Below are 23,553 nucleotides of genomic sequence, written 5' to 3'. Positions count from 1 at the left end.
ACCTCAATTTGGTCCCATGTTTCAGGATCATAAGCTGCTTGATCGTTAATGAGGAGAATAAGCTGTAAGGTGACCAGGACAGTCTTTGTTCCTAAGGACGTATGATTCCCCATAACGCACAACTGCTTACCAGCGAGAGGCAGTTGTGTGCACAGGTCCGCTTCTCTCAGCTCGAGCTTCTTCCAAGCTCCGGTGTGCCTATTTCCAGCAACTTTCTGTATGAGCTTCTTTGAGCAGTTTGCTGAGTTTGGCTGAACCCATCTTCATGAGGCGATCAATGTGCCTGTTCCTGTCCTGGTCGCTGTTCTGCTAGCCTGTCCCCATTCATTCCTTTTTTCTACTTCTTTATTGATGACATAATTTCATCATGTTGCCGTTTTTATCTTGAGGACAGGCTCCCCTCTTATACCCTTCACCCCACAGAAGTCCTTTTCAAACAACTTTTCATTGGTCAAACAACTTTGCATATAACAGCAACAGCAAACACCCAGAAACTTCCATGCCTTAATGGCTGGAGAACAAGCAACCTGAGAAGGTGTCTCCTGAATCACCCTTCTTTGTTCCCTCTAAACTCTTACATTCCTAATGGCCTCATCGTCAAGAGTCTGATCTTACCACCAACCATGGGGCTTTCCGACCCCCATGGCCACACTCCCAAATCTCCCCCTTCTTTATTAACGTCAACCATTTTCTCAACACGAATTACCACTCCATATATAACAGATTCATGTAAAATTTGATTTAGTAAAAACAAAAACAAACAAACAAATAAACAAAAATATAAAAAGATGTCCCAAGAAAAAGAGGCAATTACAGGTTTCTAAACAAGTGTAGTTCCCATACTATTTTTAGATGTACATCTAAGCTAATTATTACAGACTTAATCAAACTTTCTTTCACATCAGTGGCAAATATTCTTAGGTCAGAAGAAATTCAGGTCTGGCTTGTTTGGACTGCTGTGGAAAACAGGACAAAGTCATGGGTACCCATCAAAAGACAGGCCTGTATAATAGGCATATTTACGAAAGAAAATATCAAGATGCATTTGCCATGTAATTATTGACTTATTCACTTAGGATTTAGAATGAAATAATTTATAGATTGAAAAGAAACTGCCATTACCTCCGATAATCTCCTTTAGTGGAAGCTGCTGAGCTTTGTCATTGACTCTCCATTGGAGCAAATCCCTGCTCTAAGCACCTCTGATGCCTAACATTGCAAAAATGCAAATTAATAAATAAGCATTTATAAAAGCTTTCAGTTACTAAGTGCATTCATTGAAATGCTGAATTCCTTTTGACTGACAGGCACATTCCCAGAAAAATGACCACCTTATTTAACTTTAGAATATTTAATTAATTACTCTTGCAAATATTTTAAAATGAAGTGCAAAGTGCACCATACTATTAAAACAAGCATAAAAGCAACCATGTTGAGTTTAATGAGTTTAAAAGGCATTTTCTGAGGATGCAGTAATCATTTATAATACTAAATCTAGAGAAAATCAATGTAATGGATTTAATGACTTGTGAACAAATTGCAAAGAAGAAAAAATGCTCCTAAGATTTGTCATAACTAATTTTGGTTTTTAAATGTTTTATTTTCAGACTCTGTATTGAAGATATTACAACTTATATGTTTTGTGGTTTTTTTTTTTTTTTTCTATTTTTTTTTTCTTTTTTTCTTTTCCAAGAAAGATTTCACCACTTTGTGGGTTGGGGGAATAAAGGATTTTTAAACTTTTACATCCTAATGTGTGCCATCCTCTTGCTCAGGCTTTAGGGCTAATGCAGATCCCAATTCTTAATGGAACAGAAACAAAATGAGTATTGGAGCCCCCGCTGAGCAAGCCAACAAAAGTTAAAGGTATCTGAAATTTTAAGTAGCTGTGAAAAGTGATTGCAAGTTAAAAGCCTGCTGTTTTCTCTTAAAACACTGCAATAATGTGTAAATTACTCTGTATAAGAAAAGGATAATTCTCAAGGAGCAGCTTGGGTTTTCTGTACATGGAGATGAATTGCGAAACCATATTGGATAATTTTATTTGTCTATGTAGAGAGAAAAAACAAAGGAGATGGCAACTGTATTATAGCATTAACTCATTCACAAATGTTTTTACCTATAATTCTTTATCTGATGGAAATGTACAGTTCATAACGAAATAGTACACATAACAATAAAACTAGTGACACACAGAGCTGCTTTCTGATTCCCTACAAGACGTGCACAGAGGCTTACACCAATAGGCACGTGAGGTCAAAGGCATTCCTAGCTGTGAAAGGGCTAAAGGAGTCCCAGTATAAGCTGAATGTGGCTTTACAAATGGCTTTACTATATTCTTGTAAAGATAGTTTGGAGTACTAGTACTTTCCAGTCTTTATCTTATCTTAATCTTTATCTTAGCAATAATCTTTAAAAAAATCATTAACTTAGCAATACATATATTTTCTATGTATATAGAAGTAATTTTTTTCAGTTATACTGATGTTGATTCTTTATTTCACTATGCTACTGTGGTATATGGTGTAACAATTCGTGTCAAGAAGATATTTGTTGTTAATAAAGAAGGGGGAGATGTGGGAGCCTGGCCATGGTGGTCAGCAAGCCCCATGGTTGGTGATAATGTCAGACTCTTAACAATGAGGCCATTAGGAATGCAAAGAGTTTAGAGGGAACAAAGAAGGGAGATTCAGGAGACACCATGCCCTCTTGGGTTGCTTGTTCTAAAGACCTTAAGGCATGGAAGTTGCTGGGTGTTTGCTGGTTGCTGGGCAAAGTTGTTTGACCAATGAAAAGTTGTTTGAAAAGGACTTCTGTGGGGTGAAGGGTATAAGAGGGGAGCCTGTCCTCAAGATAAAAACGGCAACATGATGAAATTATGTCATCAATAAAGAAGTAGAAAAAAGGAATGAATGGGGACAGGCTAGCAGAACAGCGACCAGGACAGGAACAGGCACATTGATCGCCTCATGAAGATAGATTTGGCCAAACTCAGCAAACTGCTCAAAGAAGCTCGTACAGAAAGTTGCTGGAAATAGGCGCACCAGAGGTGGAAAGAAGATCAAGCTGAGAGAAGCGGACCTGTGCACACAACTGCCTCTCGCTGGCCGACATTAAGCAGTTGCACATTATGGGGAATCATACATCCTTAGGAACAAAGACTGTCCTGGTAACCTTACAGCTTATTCCCCTTATTAATGACCCTGAAACATGGGACCAAATTGAGGTCAAGGTGTGGGACTCTGCAATTAAAAACCGACAAGGTTGTGGCAGGATTGCTCAGCACCTGGCAAGCAGTCTTTGAGGCCTTAAACAGCCAAGTGGGGCCACAATCAGAAACGTGTGGTTTTGCGAGCTGTGGGCTCATCCACCGATCCTTCTGCTACACCATTGGCTCCCCCACCGCTACTGCCATCGCAGGCCTTTGCTGTTCTACCCTGTGACCTGTTCCTGTCCTGGTGACCTGGACGTGCCTTTTGATCCAGGCCCTATTTGGCCTTGAAAAGGAGCCAGATCTGTTTCCCTTCGATCCAGGAAGAATGGGATACATAGGACCTGAAGGCCGAGTTGCTTAACAGCTTAAAGCGAGGACATATTGTTCCCACGACTAGCCCTGGAATTCTCCATTGTATGTAATCAAGAAAATGAATGGAAAATAGAGACTTTTATATGATCTGAGAAAAAGTAATGAAGTCATGGAAGACATGGGAGCACTTCATCTGGATTACCAACTCCAACTATGCTCCCCCAGTCGTGGACATTAATAGTAATAGAGTTAAAGGATTGTTTGTTAAACACTTGCCTTTTAGAACTTTGCCATGTTTGTATTTCAATTGATACCTTTTCTGATTGTACATATGTATAGGCATACTCAGGTTTAATATATAAAAGCAATGTTCTGTATATTTAGAAAGTTCAACGTTTGTGTGCATGTTGGTAGAGCGTGGACTCCCCACACACCCAGCTCTTTACTTGCCTTTTATAAATATTACTAAATTCAGATTGAGTTGTATCTTCATTTATAACACTACTGTAGTGTACAAAGATTTCATCTAAGACATTTCAGGATTCTGTGTAGGATTCTATGTAAATTGGAGCAGAATCAATTTTTCAGCAAGTATATTGATTTAACTATTTTCTTTCAATTTTGAGGTAGTTTTCTAATATTATATTACTCCTTTATAACGTTAACCCAATATTTTATTTATTTATTTTAAGCAAGTACTCTTATACAGGTAGTTTCACTGAGTGAGGTTTGATGGAAAGATGTATTTTGAGTTCTGTTCTGATTCAAGCATTGTATGCATGTTTATTATAGCAACACTATCGGCTTTAACGGTTAATGTACTAGACCTATTTCTACCTGAAATATCATTTCAACTCAAGTTCTAAGGTATTACATTATGTTGCTGAATAAAGCTCCCAAGAAGTTAAAGTATACAAGCTCCCAGAGCTATGCTTTATGGGTTCCTATGATTTGTCTGTCTTTGAGTGTACACAGATCCCAATGGCATACTGTCAAATTAGGCATGTAGGATCTATTAAAAAACAAAACAAAACAAAACAAAACAAACAAACAAAAAAAAATGAGCTACATGGAAAGACACAGAAGTGGTTTTGGTAATGTTGATAATACTGTGTTTAAAAGGAGAAAAATTTTGTTAGAGTATTTTCCGAAGCCTCAAAGTCATGGCAGGATTTATTTCTAAGGTTGTCTATTAAGTTTTTTAAGAGAAACAAACTATTGTCCTCAGGCAATACTATGGGAAATAAAGCTGCTGAAAATCTGTAGATAAAATTACAATTCATAGAACCAAATGGCAGAACTCAGTAACTTCCATGTTACCAGAATTTTAACCTGTAAGGATTTGATAATGTTCAGAGGAAGATTGTGAGACAAAATACATATATATAAAATAGAGAATTGATAACTAGATGGGGAAAATAAAGTACTTGGTGCTTATAATCTTTTTAAATCTGACATTGTACTTCCACTTCCTAATTGCCTACCTCATATGTGGATAAACAGATATTACTAAATCGGGATAAGTATTTGGAAGAGGAAACACAGAATTTCTAGGTTGGAAGAGACCTCAAGATCATCGAGTCCAACCTCTGACCTAATGCTAGCAGTCCACACTAAACCATATCCCTAAGCTCTACATCTAAACGTCTTTTAAAGACTTCCAGGGATGGTGACTCCACCAGTTCCCTGGACAGCCTGTTCCAGTGTCCAACAACCCTTTCGGTAAAGAAGATCTTCCTAACATCTAACCTAAAACTCCTCTGGCTCAACTTAAGCCCATTCCCCCTCATCCTGTCACCAGGCACGTGGGAGAACAGACCAATCCCCACCTCACTACAGCCTCCCTTGAGGTACCTATAGAGAGCGATAAGGTCACCCCTGAGCCTCCTCTTCTCCAGGCTGAACAAGCCCAGCTCCCTCAGCCGCTCCTCGTAGGACTTGTTCTCCAGGCCCCTCACCAGCTTCGTCGCCCTTCTCTGCACCCGCTCAAGCACCTTGATATCCTTCTTGTAGCGAGCGGCCCAAACCTGAACAGAGTACTCGAGGTGCGGCCTCACCAGAGCTGAGTACAGGGGGACGATCACCTCCCTAGCCCTGCTGGTCACACTGTTCCTGATACAAGCCAGGATGCCGTTGGCCTTCTTGGCCACCTGAGCACACTGCTGGCTCATATTCAGACGACTATCCACCATCACTCCCAGGTCCTTCTCTGCCTGGCAGCTCTCCAACCATTCCTCTCCCAGCCTGTAGCTCTGCTTGGGGTTATTGCGCCCCAGGTGCAGGACCCGGCACTTGGCCTTGTTGAACTTCATGCAGTTGACCTCAGCCCATCGGTGCAGCCTATCCAGATCCTCCTGCAGAGCTTTCCTACCCTCAAGCAGATCGACACACGCACCTAACTTGGTGTCATCTGCAAACTTACTGAGGGTGCACTCAATCCCCTCGTCCAGATCATCGATGAAAATATTAAAGAGGACCGGCCCCAGCACTGAGCCCTGGGGGACGCCACTAGTGACTGGCCTCCAACTGGACTTGGCTCCATTCACCACGACTCTTTGGGCCTGGCTATCCAGCCAGTTTCTAACCCAACGAAGCGTGCGCCAGTCCAAGCCAAGAGCAGACAGTTTCTTGAGGAGAATGCTGTGGGAGACGGTGTCAAAAGCCTTGCTGAAGTCAAGGTAGACCACATCCACAGCCTTTCCCTCATCCACCCAGTGCGTCACTCTGTCATAGAAGGAGATCAGGTTCGTCAGGCATGACCTGCCTTCCATAAAGCCATGCTGACTGGGCCTGATCGCCTGCTTGCCCTGCAAGTGCTGCATGATGACTCTCAGGAGGATCTGCTCCATGAGCTTTCCTGGCACTGAGGTCAAACTGACAGTCCTGTAGTTTCCCGGGTCTGCCCTCCGGCCCTTCTTGTAGATGGGCGTCACGTTTGCTAGCCGCCAGTCAACTGGGACCTCCCCCGATAGCCAGGACTGCTGATAAATGATGGATAGTGGCTTGGCCAGCTCCTCTGCCAGTTCCCTCAGTACCCTTGGGTGGATCCCATCCGGCCCCATCGACTTGTGCACATCTAAGTGCCGTAGCAGGTCACCAACCAGTTCTTCATGGATAATGAGGGCCACATCCTGCTCCCCATCCCCTTCCACCAGCTCAGGGTACTGAGTATCCAGAGAACATCCGGTATTGCCGCTAAAGACTGAGGCAAAGAAGGCATTGAGCACCTCCGCTCAGGCACCACCCCTGGTAGGTTCACTAACCAGCTGCATCAGGAAGCTATCTTCCACGCTCTCCAGAAACCTCCTAGACTGCTTTCTCAGGGCTGTGTTGTGCTTCCAGGATATGTCAGGGAAGTTGAAGTCCCCCACGAGTACAAGAGCTGACGATTTTGCAACCTCTGTCAGCTGCCTGTAGAATTCCTCATCCGTCTCCTCATCCTGGTTCGGCGGTCTATAGCAGACCCCGACCAGGACACTAGCCTTGTTGTCCCTGCCGATCCTAACCCAAAGGGACTCGACCTTGTCATTCCCAGCCTCGAGTTCTACAACCTCGAAAGACTTTCTAATATAGAGAGCCACTCCACTACCCCTTCTGTGCTGTCTGTCCCTTCTGAAGAGCTTATAGCCAGGCATTGCAGTACTCCAGACATGAGACTGGTCCCACCATGTCTCCGTGATGGCAACCAAGTCGTAGCCTGCCTGCCACACAATGGCTTCCAGATCCTCCTGTTTGTTACCCATGCTGCGTGCATTGGTGTAGATGCACTTCAGCTGGGCCATTGCCTTATCCTCCGGCCTTGCCATTGTTCCCCCTGGCACAGCCCCAATAATCCTAGCTTCAGCCCCATCCCCCTTCCTACCTAGTTTAAAGCCCTCTCAACGAGCCCTGCCAGCTCCTGGCCCAGGATCCTTTTTCCCCTAAAAGACAGGGACCCGTCTGTGGCCATCAGGCCAGGTGCTGAGTAAAGTGCCCCATGATCAAAAAACCCAAGATTTCTGCATTGGCACCAGCCCCGGAGCCACGTGTTTAACAGGTGGGCTTTCCGTGTCCTCTCTGAACCCCTCCCTGCCACCATAGGGATGGATGAAAACACCACCTGCACTCCCGCTCCATCCACTAACTGACCCAGCCCCCTAAAGTCTCTTTTGATAGCCTTCAGGCTTCTCTCTTCAATGGTGTCACTGCCCGCCTGGACTATCAAAAGATGGTAATAGTCAGAGGGGCGTACCAGGTTGGGAAGCTTCCTGGCAATGTCCCTGACCCTGGCCCCAGGGAGGCAGCAGACTTCCCTACGGGTAGGGTCAGGCCGACAAATAGGGCCCTCTGTTCCCTGAAGAATCGAGTCTCCAACAACAATAACCCTCTATTGTCTTTCTTGGTGGAGGCAGTCCTGAGGTGTGGAGTCGACCTCCTCGCCCTAGGCATCCTCCTGGGAACACTTGCTACCTCTTCCTCACACACCGGCCTCTCAATCTCTAGGGCCTCAAACCTGTTGCGTAAGGGCACCTGGGAAGGTGGGGCCGGAAGGGGAGGGCATCGCCTGCGATGTCGAGCAGGGACCTGTTTCCATTCCTCCTGAACTCCCAGATCCCCTCCCTCTGCCCGATGGCTACAGGGCAGGGGTCCACCCCCATTTGAGGAGTCTCACCTCGGTACCTCCCCTTGAGGCCCTGCAGGGAGTTATTCCACAAGTCTATCTCTCACTCACACTCCCTGATGGCCCTCAACCTCTCCACCTCCTCCTTGAGCTCCGCCACCATGCGGACCAGGTCATCCACCTGCTCGCACCTCACGCACGCAGTTTCTCTGCCTCCCACCAATGGCAGCAACAGGCTCAGACACTCCTTGCATCCGGTGACCTGAACTGCGGCATTTTTTAATGGGTAGTCGGTCTGGGTGTGTACCGACTTCCTGGAAAGCGCACCGTGCCTGGTGGAGACCATTATCACCTAGCTAACGGCTGCTGTTAAGGAGGTGTTCGTGTGGGCAGGGGGAGCGCTCTGCCCTGCCTGCGCGAACTGACGCGCCACTCCCTTCTGACGCGCCACGCCCTGTTCGCCGCGCTCCTGGTCGCTCGCGCTCCCTAGGGGCAGCTTTTGAACGTCTGGGGAGGGGGCGCTGCTGGCTCCGCCTTCGCCTCGTCAGCCTCCCTCACGAGGGCTGCCGGGTCCTGGTGGCTCCCTCAACTAGGCTCGATGCCGGAAAAATTAGCCCTGCCTGGCCCGATCCCCCGCTCCGCTGCAGAATGCGTCTGCCCCGGAGCCGATCGCCTCAGAACAGAACATGGTAAGAATGGTAAAATATAGAAGAGCTAGAGTTCATCTTTGCTGAAAAAGAAAACTACCAAAAAAAAAACACAAGAATTGAATAAAATGGAGTGGGGAGGGAGGGGGGGGGAGGAGATAATGAAAATGTGATTAAAAGGACAAATAAATTAGAAGAAGGAAAGAGTGAATCAACATTGCAGAGTCAAGTGATGGTTTAATAGTTTGGTTGCAGTTTGGTTGCAGTTTATGTATTTGTTCTTTTTTTTTTTTTTCATTCTTATTATGGCATTGCTTTCAAGAATGTAGTTTATCATAATTTTATTTTCCTTTGTCATCATTTTTTCTTCCTTATTTTTTGTCTTGGATCTTTTACAGAATTACTATAACATTCCCAATTTTGGGAATCTGTATGCATAAAGCAACCTCTGCAGCTAAAGCTGATGAAAAGCTTTTAGATTACTCAGGTGGGTTTTTAATCAGATGTTCAAATTTAAAATCAATGATAGGAATTTGAATTTGGAAGGCATGACTTGAAGTCCTATTCTACAGTTCCACTGCCTTTTTCTTGTCTTTAATTACATCAGAAAATAAATTTCAGATGTATGTTCAGTAGTGATAAAGCAGAGAAATAATTAGAGTAACTGAAGACCAAAACTAGGTAGGAGTATAAGGATTATTAAGGAGAATATAATTGAACCTGTTTACATTCATTTATCCAAATACTTTTATATTAGTCTTCTTTTGGACATTCATTACTATTGTGCTATTGTGTTTATTAAATATTACTATTCAGTTGGGGCTGAAATCTAAAAAAGTAGCTATCAAAGAAACTAATGTTCTTTTGGTGGTTTGTTTGTTTGTTTCCCCTGTGATTTCTCTTCCTATATAACAACAAAATTTGTATAATGTTATGCAATATCTCATTTTTCTGTAATCAATTTGATCATGTTAAAATGAATAAATTTTCACATTCCATTGAACAGCTAGTGATATAGATGAAAACAAATATAATTTGACCCCCCTCTCAAACAAATGTAAAGAGTACCAATGCTTTGTATTGTCTTTAAAGGTATTCCTTGACAGTCAATCTTGTACACTTTCTTTAATGGGCTGCAATCGCTGAGAATACCCATGAGTTAAACTGTCTAGCATTACTATGATAAGGTGTTGAAAAATGAAACTATAAAAATAAGATTAACAAAGGACTTTTTTGCAAAGGAGAAAAAAAAATCCCTAAGTACTCAATAAATTTTTTGTTTGTTTTTAAATCTATACAGACTCTCATCCATATTTAATACTGCAAATATGACAGTTGTGATTAAAAGAGAAGTGTCTAGGAGACAAAACTGAAATTCATACACATGGACAACCACTTATAGAGAACCCTCCTCTAATGTTCATATATGCCTGTACTACGTAAGGGTTGAATGACACCCTGAGCTATTACACTAAAGAAAATGTAGAATGTTAATGCTTACTGCACTCATTATTTCTTGATAATCTGCCCCTGCTTCACTTTCTTCCCAGTCTCCACTCAGAATGACAACTTTTTTTTTTTGATTCTTCCATTTTTCTAAGAATACCTGTAGAAGTTTATGGTGGATGTATCATTGCCTCAGAACTACTTCTTAATGCATAGATTTAATTCACTTTCAAACAGAGACTGATTTCTTGCACAGACGTTTGGTCCAGAGCTGTAATTCTCTAAATTGTATTGATCCCCATCTGGTAGAACCATGGAAGGGACTGTAAAAGTTCTTTAAGGGGTGGTTCAGAGGGGAATGGAGAGGAGGAAATAAGAGAAGAGAGGAAAATAATTACAACAAATGAAGTGAACCTGAATTGAAAAGGCTTCTTGGCTGTCGTGGTTTAACCCGGCTGGCAGCTAAACACCACGCAGCCGTTCGCTCACCCTCCCCCCTCCCTCTCTGGGACGGGGGAGAGAAATGGAAAGTGAAGCTCGTGAGTTGAGATAAAGACAGTTTAATAAGACAGGAAAATAATAATAATAATAATAATAATACAATGATGATAATAGTACTACTACTAATAATATGTACAAACAAGTGATGCACAATGCAATTGCTCACCACCCGCTGACCGATGCCCAGCTTAACCCCGAGCAGTCCGGCCCCCTCCCCCCGGCTAGCCACCCCTAGATATTGTTTAGCATGACGTCAGATGGTATGGAATACCCCTTTGGCTAGTTCAGGTCACCTGTCCTGGGTCTGTCCCCTCCCAGCTCTTGCTGCACCCCCAGCCTGCCTGTTGGCAGGACAGAGCAAGAGGCTGAGGTGTCCTTGGCTTGGTATAAGCACTGCTCTGCAACAATTAAAACATCGGGGTGTTATCAGCACTCTTCTCATCCTAAGCCAAAACACAGCATTCCACCAGCTACTAGGAAGAAAATTAATTCTGTTCTAACTGAAACCAGGACATCTATCCACCCCTTATTCCATACCATTTATGTCATGCTCAGGTTACACTCTTTTCCATACATTCTAATTAGTCACCTATAGTAGTCATGGTAGTGGTAACATACAGTATTATATAGCAATTAACATGGTACAATTCAGTTCATGGGCTATTCTCACCCAGTATTAAATCTCCTTGAGGTACACACCGGACCTCTCCGTTCTTTTGCATCACCCACCAAGTGTATCCAGGTCCCTGAGCGAAAACAATTCCACGAATGGGTTTGCCTTTTCCTGAGGCAGGAGTAGCCCAGACTGTTTTACCCAGCATATTTTTTACATGCACTACAGGAACTTTATCCCCATCTACAGTACGTAACAGGTTTGATTGGGCAGGTCCAGCTCGCTTGGCAGATCCCCTAGTATTGACTAGCCAGGTGGCCTTTGCCAAATGCGTATCCCAGTTTTTGAATGTCCCAGCGCCCATTGCTTTCAATGTAGTCTTTAACAGTCCATTGTATCGTTCAACTTTCCCGGAGGCTGGTGCATGATAGGGGATGTGATACACCCACTCAATACCATGTTCTTTGGCCCAAGTGTCTATAAGGTTGTTTCGGAAATGAGTTCCATTGTCTGACTCTATTCTTTCTGGGGTACCATGTCGCCATAGGACTTGCTTTTCAAGGCCCAGGATAGTGTTCCGGGCGGTGGCATGAGGCACAGAGTATGTTTCCAGCCATCCGGTGGTTGCTTCCACCATTGTAAGTACGTGGCGCTTGCCATTGCGAGTTTGAGGGAGTGTGATGTAATCAATCTGCCAGGCCTCTCCATATTTATATTTCAGCCATCGTCCTCCATACCAAAGAGGCTTTGACCGTTTGGCTTGCTTAATTGCAGCACATGTTTCACAGTCATGAATAACCTGTGCTATAGCGTCCATGGTCAGGTCCACCCCTCGATCACGAGCCCATCTGTATGTTGCATCTCTACCTTGATGGCCTGAGGTGTCATGGGCCCATCGGGCTATAAATAATTCACCTTTATGCTGCCAATCCAGATCCACCTGAACTACTTCAATCTTAGCAGCCTGATCCACCTGCTGGTTGTTCTGATGTTCTTCAGTAGCCCGATTCTTGGGCACATGAGCATCTACGTGACGTACTTTCACAGCCAGGTTCTCTACCCGAGCAGCAATATCTTGCCACAATGCAGCAGCCCAGATGGGTTTGCCCCTACGCTGCCAGTTGTTTTGCTTCCATTGCTGTAACCATCCCCACAGGGCATTTGCTACCATCCATGAATCGGTGTAGAGATAGAGAACTGGCCATTTTTCTCGTTCAGCAATGTCTAAAGCCAGCTGAATGGCCTTCACTTCTGCAAACTGACTCGATTCACCTTCTCCCTCAGCAGCTTCTGCAACTCGTCGTGTAGGACTCCATACAGCAGCCTTCCATCTTCGATGCTTCCCCACAATACGACAGGACCCATCAGTGAACAGGGCATATTTCTTTTCATTTTCTGGTAACTGGTTGTACAGTGGGGCTTCTTCAGCACGACCCACCTCCTCCTCTGATGATATCCCAAAGTATTTACCTTCTGGCCAGTCCATAATCACTTCCAATATTTCTGGGCGACTGGGGTTTCCTATTCGAGCCCGCTGAGTAATTAGTGCAATCCACTTGCTCCATGTAGCATCAGTTGCATGATGCGTAGAAGAGACCCTTCCCTTGAACATCCAGCCTAGTACCGGCAATCGGGGTGCTAGGAGGAGCTGCGCTTCAGTACCGACCACCTCTGAAGCAGATCGAACTCCTTCATATGCTGCCAGTATCTCCTTTTCAGTTGAAGTATAGCGGGCCTCAGACCCTCTGTATCCCCGGCTCCAAAACCCCAGGGGCCGACCTCGAGTTTCCCCAGGTTCTTTCTGCCAGAGGCTCCAGGTGGGGCCGTTCTCCCCGGCTGCAGTGTAGAGCACATTCTTTACATCTGGTCCTGTTCGAACTGGCCCAAGGGCTACTGCATGGACTATTTCCTGCTTGATTTGTTCAAAGGCTTGTCGTTGTTCAGGGCCCCATTCAAACTCATTCTTCTTACGGGTTACTTGGTAGAGCGGGTTTACAATCAGACTGTAATTTGGGATGTGCATTCTCCAAAACCCCACAACACCTAGGAAAGTCTGTGTTTCTTTTTTGTTAGTTGGTGGAGACATAGCTGTTATTTTGTTGATCACATCCATTGGGATTTGACGACGTCCATCTTGCCATTTTATTCCTAAAAACTGGATCTCTCGTGCAGGTCCTTTGACTTTATTTTGTTTTATGGCAAAACCGGCTTTCAGAAGGATTTGGACTATTTTCTTCCCTTTCTCGAAAACTTCCTCTGCTGTGTCACCCCACACAATAATGTCATCGATGTACTGCAGGTGTTCAGGAGCTTCCCCCTGCTCCAGTGCAGACTGGATCAGCCCATGGCAAATGGTAGGGCTGTGTTTCCACCCCTGGGGCAGTCGATTCCAAGTATATTGGACTCCCCTCCAAGTGAAAGCAAACTGTGGCCTGCACTCTGCTGCTAGAGGGATGGAGAAAAATGCATTAGCGATATCAATTGTGGCGTACCACTTGGCTGCCTTCGATTCAAGTTCGTACTGAAGTTCCAGCATGTCCGGCACTGCAGCACTCAGTGGTGGCGTCACTTCGTTCAGGCCACGATAGTCCACTGTTAGTCTCCACTCGCCATTAGACTTTCGCACTGGCCATATGGGACTATTGAAAGGTGAATGAGTCTTGCTGATCACTCCTTGGCTCTCCAATTGACGAATTAGCTTATGGATGGGAATCAGGGAGTCCCGGTTAGTGCGATATTGCCGCCGGTGCACAGTTGTGGTAGCGATTGGCACTTGCTGTTCTTCGACCCTCAGCAACCCCACAACAGAGTGGTCCTCTGAGAGACCAGGCAAGGTAGATAATTGTTTAATGCCCTCTGTCTCTAAGGCAGCTATACCAAAAGCCCACCGGAACCCTTTTGGGTCCTTGCAATATCCTCTTCTGAGATAGTCTATGCCAAGGATACATGGAGCATCCGGGCCAGTCACAATGCGGTGCTTTTCCCACTCATTCCCAGTCAGACTCACTTCAGCCTCCAATACAGTCAACTGCTGAGATCCCCCTGTCACTCCACAAATATAGATGGGCTCTGGTCCTTTATAGCTCGATGGCATTATAGTGCATTGTGCACCGGTGTCTACTAAAGCCTTATAATTCTGTGCGTCTGATGTGCCAGGCCATCGAATCCACACAGTCCAATAAACTCGATTATCCCTTTCCTCCCCCTGGCTGGAGGCAGGGCCTCCCTAATCCTGGTCGGAATCTTCTTCGTTTCTGTGTTTGAAGGACTGTCTGCTGGAAGTTGGAGCAGCAAACTTTTCAGAGAATCCCTTCTTCCTGATTGTTTTCTTTTGCAACTCACGTACCCGTGCCTCTAGGGTCGCGGTGGATTTTCCATCCCATTTTCTCATGTCCTCTCCATGGTCTCGTAAGTAAAACCACAGGGTAGCACGGGGTGAGTACCCACCATATCGTCTTCCTTGTGTGGATGAACGACTACCCCTGATAGCTGAGACACTGCTCTGTACAGGTACGGAGGAGAATAATCTCTCTTCAAGTTGGTGAACCTTTTCAGAAAGTTTCTCCACAGTGTTCTCTTTTGGTCGGTGGACACTGGTTGGTTCAGGTGGGGATGAAGATAGATTCTCTTTAAGTTGGTGGAACTCTTCAGAAAGTTTCTCCACAGCTGAGACGCAGGCCTGTAAGGAAGAGGAGAGACTTTCTTCGTACTGCCGGAGTTGTTTAGCCACTTCATCCACTGTGGGTTCCTCATCCTCTTTCCAGGCCATTATTGCCAATGAGCTGGCATATGATGATGGTGCACTCCGTACAAACTTCCGCCACATGGGTCGCGTACACCTGACTTCATCTGAATCTTTGGATGTTTGTCTGAGGTCTGGATCCTCATAAATCACTTCCCGTACGGCTAATTCCCTCAGATACTGGATTCCCTTCTCCATAGTGGTCCACTTGCCTGGTAGACATAAAAGTTCTTCCTTGAAGGGATACCTTTCCCTCACAGCTGAGAGGAGACGCCTCCAGAGGCTGTGAGATTGTGCTCCATCTGCAATTGCTTTGTCAATGCCTGCATCTCTAGCAAGGGATCCCAGTCGCTTGGCTTCCCTGCCATCTAATTCCACACAATTGGCTCCAGTGTCCCAGCATCGGAGCAGCCAGGTGACAAGCTGCTCACCTATACAGCGACCAAAATCTTTTCGCACATCTCGTAACTCACGCTCGTTTAGGCTTCGGGTAGTTACTGTTGATTTTTCGGCATCCTCATCTTCCTCCTCCTGAACCCTTGATGGCCCAGCGTCGTCGTCGTCTCCGTCGTCTCTATACCTAGATTTGGCAGAAGATTCTCTGCGTTCTAAACGACCTGAATCTCTATACCATTTTTTCACCTTCTCTACAGGGGCAGCTTGCACTGCTACTGCTCGTTTCTCTGACCTTGTTACAGGGTCTGCCACAGAGGTTGGAATACCCTCCGCAGGGTCAACTTGCACTGCTACAGCTTGTTTCTCTGACCCAGCTACAGGAGCTGGAGCGGCTGCAGGAGCTGAAGCAGCTGCAGGAACCGGAGCTGGAGCAGCTGCAGGAGCTGGAACTGGTGCGGCTGCAGGAGTTTTAACTGGAGCAGCTGCAGGAACCGGAGCTGGAGCAGCTGCAGGAGCTGGAACTGGTGCGGCTGCAGGAGCTTGAACTGGAGCAGCTGCAGGAACCGGAGCTGGAGCGGCTGCAGGAGCTGGAACTGGAGCGGCTGCAGGAGCTGGAGCTGGAGCAGCTGCAGGAACCAGAGCTGGAGCGGCTGCAGGAACTGGAGCTGGGGCGGCTTCAGGAGCTGGGACTGGGGCGGCTGCAGGAGCTGGGACTGGAGCGGCTGCAGAGTCCACCGTAGGGGTCACAGTGGCCGTTGGATCTGTCACGGGACTTGGAGTGGCCGCAGGGTCTGTCACTAAGTTGATAGCAGTATCCATGGCAGCTCGATAGGCATAAGCCAGGCCCCAGCATGTTACAATGATTTGTGTTACTTTGGAACTTCCCGAATCGCGACACCTTTTATTCAAGCATTCTGCCAGTTTTTGAGGATTTTGCACTTGTTCAGGGGTGAATTTCCAAAACACTGGGGGTGCCAACTGGTCTAGATGCCTGCCCATATCCTCCCATACTCCCTGCCACCCACAACTATACTGCCTCCGGGCAGATCTCCGGATGAGCTTCCTAAGTAGTTGTTTAACTTTAAGCAGAACCTGAAGTGCATTCAGGAGGCAGAACAACAGGACTATGCTGGTCTGAGTATCCCAAGGATATTCAATATCTTGGAGAGCTATTGTAATAAACTCGGAGGATAAGAGGGTGGTGAAGGAGGAAGGGAGAGTGATCAAGGAGGGTACAGGGGTGGTGAAGGAGAAAGGGAGAGTGATCAAGTAAGAAAAATTATCTTCCCCTTTCCCCTCCACAGATTGACTCCCTAATGAAAAAAGGCAACAGATACAATTGCTAATAGTTTCCAAAATACAGTTTCCAAAGTATAGAATCGAAGATGTTACTGAGTACAAATACCAGGTTAGAGTCATGGCCAGATATTTCATCATCTCATAAGCCACTGATACAACACACAGTACCATAATGGTCTGAAACCAGGGCCCGGAGAGGATAAACAACATGACAGAGAGCACATACAGAAAATAACGTGCTATAATACTCAATTTGGAAAACAGGCGCAGCACAGTTGAGATTAAAGCAATCAGCATTATGACAAGTGACTATTAAGCAGGTCTAATACTTATACCAATTTTAGTTTAACACACTCTGGTCAGATCTGCCGTTATCTCAACCTTTCGTGCCCCATGTTGGGCGCCAAAAAGACTGTCGTGGTTTAACCCGGCTGGCAGCTAAACACCACGCAGCCGTTCGCTCACCCTCCCCCCTCCCTCTCTGGGACGGGGGAGAGAAATGGAAAGTGAAGCCCGTGAGTTGAGATAAAGACAGTTTAATAAGACAGGAAAATAATAATAATAATAATAATAATACAATGATGATAATAGTACTACTACTAATAATATGTACAAACAAGTGATGCACAATGCAATTGCTCACCACCCGCTGACCGATGCCCAGCTTAACCCCGAGCAGTCCGGCCCCCTCCCCCCGGCTAGCCACCCCTAGATATTGTTTAGCATGATGTCAGATGGTATGGAATACCCCTTTGGCTAGTTCGGGTCACCTGTCCTGGGTCTGTCCCCTCCCAGCTCTTACTGCACCCCCAGCCTGCCTGTTGGCAGGACAGAGCAAAAGTCTGAGGTGTCCTTGGCTTGGTATAAGCACTGCTCTGCAACAATTAAAACATCGGGGTGTTATCAGCACTCTTCTCATCCTAAGCCAAAACACAGCATTCCACCAGCTACTAGGAAGAAAATTAATTCTGTTCTAACTGAAACCAGGACATTGGCACACATTGAACTGGGTAAATACATAAAGACACAGTTTTATCTTTTTATTTTTATTTCTCAGTACTTTTAATTCTGTATTTAAACATGCAACACGAGACATTTGAATAAGTAGTTTAAGAGGCTCTAAAAGGAAAAAGTCATTAAAGTATTTTGTTAAAAAGTTAGGAGATTTTAAAATCTGTAAGTGTTTGGATAAAATAGGTAGGATGAAAATATATTAAATTTCACCCAAATCTGAATGCAACCAGTCTATAAACTTGTTTTCAGGTAGTTGATTATAACAATGTAAACAGATAAGGCTGATAGAACCAGTAGCTTAAACATATTTGCTGCTGTTTTAAATGTTAATTTTGAAAAACATCAGTCTCCAAATGAATAGAAAATATTTTGTCAATTTTCAGGCATGTGTTGTAATAGAGAATATGGGCTCTTCAGCAGCTGAGAACAGTCTGTGGATCTGATTGCCATCTGGCAAAATTATATAAGATTTCCAACACAAAAAGAGATCCTTGCCTCTCAAGCAGAGTGTGTCTGAATCACTATGGCTTCAGAGGCACAGTTAGTTGTCTCTGAAGCCATAGTGATTCAGTGGTCTCACAGAGAGAATTAGGAGGGTGCTGCTGCTAAACGGGGATCAGGGACATCTAGAATTCTCCTGTCTTGGGACTAGTTTATTTGGTGGCAGGTGTGTGTTTTCCATTAACTGTATAGTTCACCTAATTTTTTAATTTGACAAGATGTGCTTAGAAATTTTACATCTGAGTCACGCATCATTTTGGCTAGTAACAGGGCTGCTAATAACAGTTAGCACTGAGCCTTATGACACAGATCTTAATTCCTGACACTTTGTTGACAGGACTTTGAAAACAAAGAGGTGGACTCAAGCTCTCAGGCTATCAGAAATTGCTGCTCTCTGTAAGTCAAACAGCGCCCTTGAGTTCTGGTAGAAGAGAGACCTAATTAACCTCTATTCATTGCTTCTTTGTCTTCTATCAAGTAGCCACCTGGGTGACTGAAAGCTGATCACTTTATACCTTACCACACGATAGTAAAACTTGGTTGAAGTAGCATGTTGCTGGAGCTTCTGACATTTATGAGCCCCTCACAGACAAGATGAATTTAGATGGAGTTACTCATACACCTGTTTTCACTAGAATACCTTTTGAATCCTGAGCTGCCAACCATTAACATGAAACATTAAGGAAACTGTCCCTGACTTATGCTTACAGCTTGGTTGCTGTTACACTCCCATGGCAGTGGGTATGATGAGGAAATAATTGTTTAATTTATTTACTTATCTATGCAGCTTCTGGGTGATGGTGTGCATCTGGCCATGGCACTTCTCATATTTAATTTCTACAAAGAACACAAGACAGCCTTAATAAGTATGACAGAGGATAACTATGATCACCAAGAAGCATTTCTCATCTTCTGCCACATCAAGTATAAAGTGATAGTACAGTATGCTACACCTATAGGACAACCTGTTAACATCAATTAACATGTTATAATACATATATTTTTGAAACTGCACTTCTACAGATGTGAGCTACAACGTACTACTTTATGAAGTGCAAAAGATGGGTCTAGTATCATGTCATGTCACCTGTGCAGATCACTTGGACCATGTGCTCATAGAAGGTAAGGAATAGACAGATTTCTGACGATAGCTAAATTAAGTTTATCCTGCAGCTTCTGGCTCCTGCAAAAGTACTATTAGTGACACAGTAGCCATGCTGTGTGATTTGTAATGTATAGCAGTTCCTCAAACTTAGGAAGCCATCATATTAATACAAATCCCCCTACCTTATCTGCCAAGAGAAATAAATATCAAAGCCAGATGCTTATTGGAGTTTAAAATTGTTGTGTTGGCAGAAAGCGCAACACATAAAGCTATTTATGACAACTGTAGTGAAGGGTAAAATGATTTAGAATTTAGTGCAATTCTTCGTAAGTTATTGACAGAGTCCATGGATGCAATACATAACAGAGCACAAAACCTCTCCTCAGAAAGTCTCTCCTATGCATGCCCTGAAGTGAAGAACAGTATCCACTTGCCCAAATATTTAATCAAGATCACTGAAATAAGTTTGCAGTATTGATACTATCAGTGACTGTTGAACTCTTTCTCAAAAGGATGGCCTTCAGAATACTAAATTTGAACTAAATATAGAATCACAAAATGGTTGAGGTTGGAAGGGACCTCTGGTCAGAATAACACAGAAATGGAGGTTTTTGAGGATCTGGCAGCTGAAAACAAAGACAAGATGCAGCACTTTAATGCTTTCGTAACATGAGAACCACATGAGGTATGTGGGATACCCTGAGGATCCCAGAGACTGCTAGGTAAACGGGTAATGTGGAGATACTAGGCACATGTTGAGGGAATCCAATTTCTAGAATCCACACAGATAGTTTCCTCCAAGAGGAATTTAGATTGAATGCACCAAAATCACTTTGAGAGAAAATAAATAAATAAGGTAGAAAGCAAATGAAATGTCATCAGAGATTTCTCATCAAAAATATTTTTTCTCTGAGCTAAGTCACTATGACAGATGTACCCTGAACATGGAATGGAACATGAAAGCCTGCAAAATGAACTTAAATTTTTTTTTGAACTTAAAATTCTAAAATAGTTAGCTAGTTTGAACTTATCTAAGTGGTCAGCTATTGATTCAACAGGGACTAATCCATATGCAAAAAGAAAATGAAATTAGGAAAATATCAAGTGTGGTTACTGCTACATGAAATGAAGGACAGCAGCATGATCCAATACAAAACTAAAAAGACGCTGGTACAGCAAATTCCTCTTCAGGTAACTGATGCACTCAAGGTGAGACAGTAGATAAGGTTTTATGATTTGCATAAGAGAAGATTATCTTCAAGATTAAAATGAAGAGAACTGACAATGCCTTTCCCCCCTTCATGACACACCACCAGGAGTTTATTTTTTTAACCAGCAAAAATTTTGCAATATCTGATAGAAAAAAATCTTCCATCAAAACTGTATTTTGATTGCAAATAAGCATTTTCCTTGCTTCCCCTTGATGTATATGAGTGAAAATGTATTTGTCTGCTAACTAACAAGTAAGACATGAAACTAATCAGCTTCCAGCAAAAGTGAATAATTAGGAAACCTTAGTGACAATTAGTAACAATCGGCAGTAATGAATAATTCTCCAGCTGTATTTCTTACTGATTAAACTTCATTAACAGAATAGTAATACATAGCTAAAGTAGTGTTCATGTTATAGCTTGGGAGGAGGTGTCTGTGTTTTCAATCACATTAAGATAATTCAGTTTATATGCTATTAATTATTCTAATTTTATAAAGGCATACATGTGAAGTATTCATATACATGTATGGCTGCCAAAACAGGCAAGGTATGAAAATGCCACTATTATGCAATCAGTATATATTCACTCTGACATGTAAAGTTCTACTTTCCACTTAGTAATGCTATGAAAATCCAGATGTGCTACTTTAACTCTGATTTCCTTTCATCTGTACCAGAATTTAATGGGACAAAGATTGCAAAGAATGAGCATGAGTGGAGGGTAGGGCGTAGAGTAAGAGATTCTATCACTTTGTTTCTGAAGACCTCGATAACACCAAGATGAGTAGTACAGAAGGAAGGGATGCCATCCAAAGGGACCCGGAAAGGACTGAGAATTGGGCACACGTGAACTAAATGACGTTCAACAAGTCCAAGTGAAAGGTGCTGCACCTGGGTCAGGGCAATCCCAGACAGGAGTACAGACTGGGAGAGGATCTCTTTGACAGAAACCCTGCAGAGAAGGACTTCGGGGTTCTGGCAGACAAAAAACTCAACATAGAATCATAGAATCATAGAATATCCTGAGTTGGAAGGGACCCTTAAGGATCATCAAGTCCAACTCTTGACACCGCACAGGTCTACCCAAAAGTTCAGACCATGTGACTAAGTGCACAGTCCAATCTCTTCTTAAATTCAGACAGGCTCATGAGCCGACAGTCCATGCTTGCAGCCCAGAAGGCCAACTGCATCCTAGCTGCATCAAAAGAAGTGTGACCAGCAGGTCAAGGGAGGTGATTGTCTCCCTCTACTCTGCCCTTGTGTACTTGGAGTACTTAGTCCAGGTCTGGGGACCCCAGCACAAGGATGTTGTTCTGTTAGAATGGGTCCAGAGGAGGGCCACGAAGATGATCAGAGGGCTGGAGCACATCTCCTATATAGAAAGGCTGAGAGAGCTGGGCAGATAATGACAGGACAAGGGGGGGAGGGGTGGTTTTAAACTAAAAGCGGGGAGATTTATGGTAGACGTTAGGAGAAAATTCTTCACTCAGAGGGTGGTGAGGCACTGGAACAAGTTGCCCAGAGAGGTTTTGGATGGCCCATCCCTGGAGGTGTTCAAGACCCGGTTAGATGAGGTCCTGAGCAACCTGATCTAGTGGGTGGCATCCCTGTCTATGGCAGGGCGCTTGGAACTATATGATCTTTAAGGTCCCTTCCAACCCAAGCCATTCTGTGATTCTGTGAACATATTTCTTTATTTAGTAATATCTAGAGCCAGTAAAAGACTTGACCATATGCAAGAGATTCTTTTAGTCCCTGGGGAAGAATTTCCTATCTGGGGGCTCTCTGCTCTGTGATTTGGATTCATAACAGCTAACAATTCTCAGTTAGGAAACAAGGCAGCCAAGCATGCATGCATGTCTTAATTTTTTCCACCCTCTAAAGAAAGAAAGAGAGAAAACCAACCAACCAACCAAACAAACAAACAAACAAAAAAATACAGTTCACCAAATGAGACTATATGTGATCTTCAGAAATATTTGCTTGACCCTAGAAGTTGGAGAAAAGAGACAGAAAGTTTGAAGAATGAAAGTGGATTTGCTGGCCTGCTTCCTTATCAGCTATTACTATTAGTTCAAGGGCATGACACTTAATGTTGCTGTTCTGAATCAAATCTCAAATCTAGTCTTGAATAGTTCAGAATGTAGGTTGTTCTTTAACCCAACCCTGGCCCTAGTTGCCAAAGTTTTTGTACTTGGAACTAACTCTGGGACTGTGTAGCTGGCTGCATTACAATTATCACCTCTAATCTAAGCTTAATAGAGTGTACTATATACCTAGCACCCAGAAGAATCTTATGACTCATTGGACATTAAAAATAAAAATATTATATTTTCAGATTTTGACAAGATTTTAATTACCTTTGAAGTAATTTTACCTTCCATCATATGAATATGGGTTTCCTGAATGACTTTTAAAAACAGCCCCTTGGAAATGTTAAAGCCTTTGTAAGAATGTCAAGAGTACTCTACTGAATCATAGGATAGAATCTGTTGTCAAAAAGTATGACAGAAAAGAGTTTCTTATTTAATCTCTTCCTACGTTCTTAAAGTATACAGGGCAATAATCAGTCTTGGTAGGAGCTTCTAGGCTGCTATAATTGTCTTAATGGATACTAATTTTGTACTTCCTTCATACCACATCCCACTTACTGGTGTGAAGTAAACTAAAATTTTTTCTTTCCTTTTTTTTTTTTTTTTCTTCTTTTTTTACCTTGCTTCAGTCTGGGGAGAAAATATTGTCAGTGGACATAGTTTAAGTCCCAGTCCCATAATAGCTATTCTGGAATAACAATAATAATTTTCACAATGACATTTGGCTTGCATTAAAGTCTACACACTTCATTCACAAGAAGGTAGCCTTGAGCGTGTTCTCATGAAGAAATATTTTAAAAAATTTTACTGAAATAGAAATACACACACTGGTGTTTTGTTCCTTTTTTGGGGACACC

This window comes from Aythya marila (genome assembly GCF_965140915.1).
Source record: "Aythya marila genome assembly, chromosome: 1".
Lineage (NCBI taxonomy): Eukaryota > Metazoa > Chordata > Aves > Anseriformes > Anatidae > Aythya > Aythya marila.
This window is presented reverse-complemented; position numbering follows the sequence as displayed.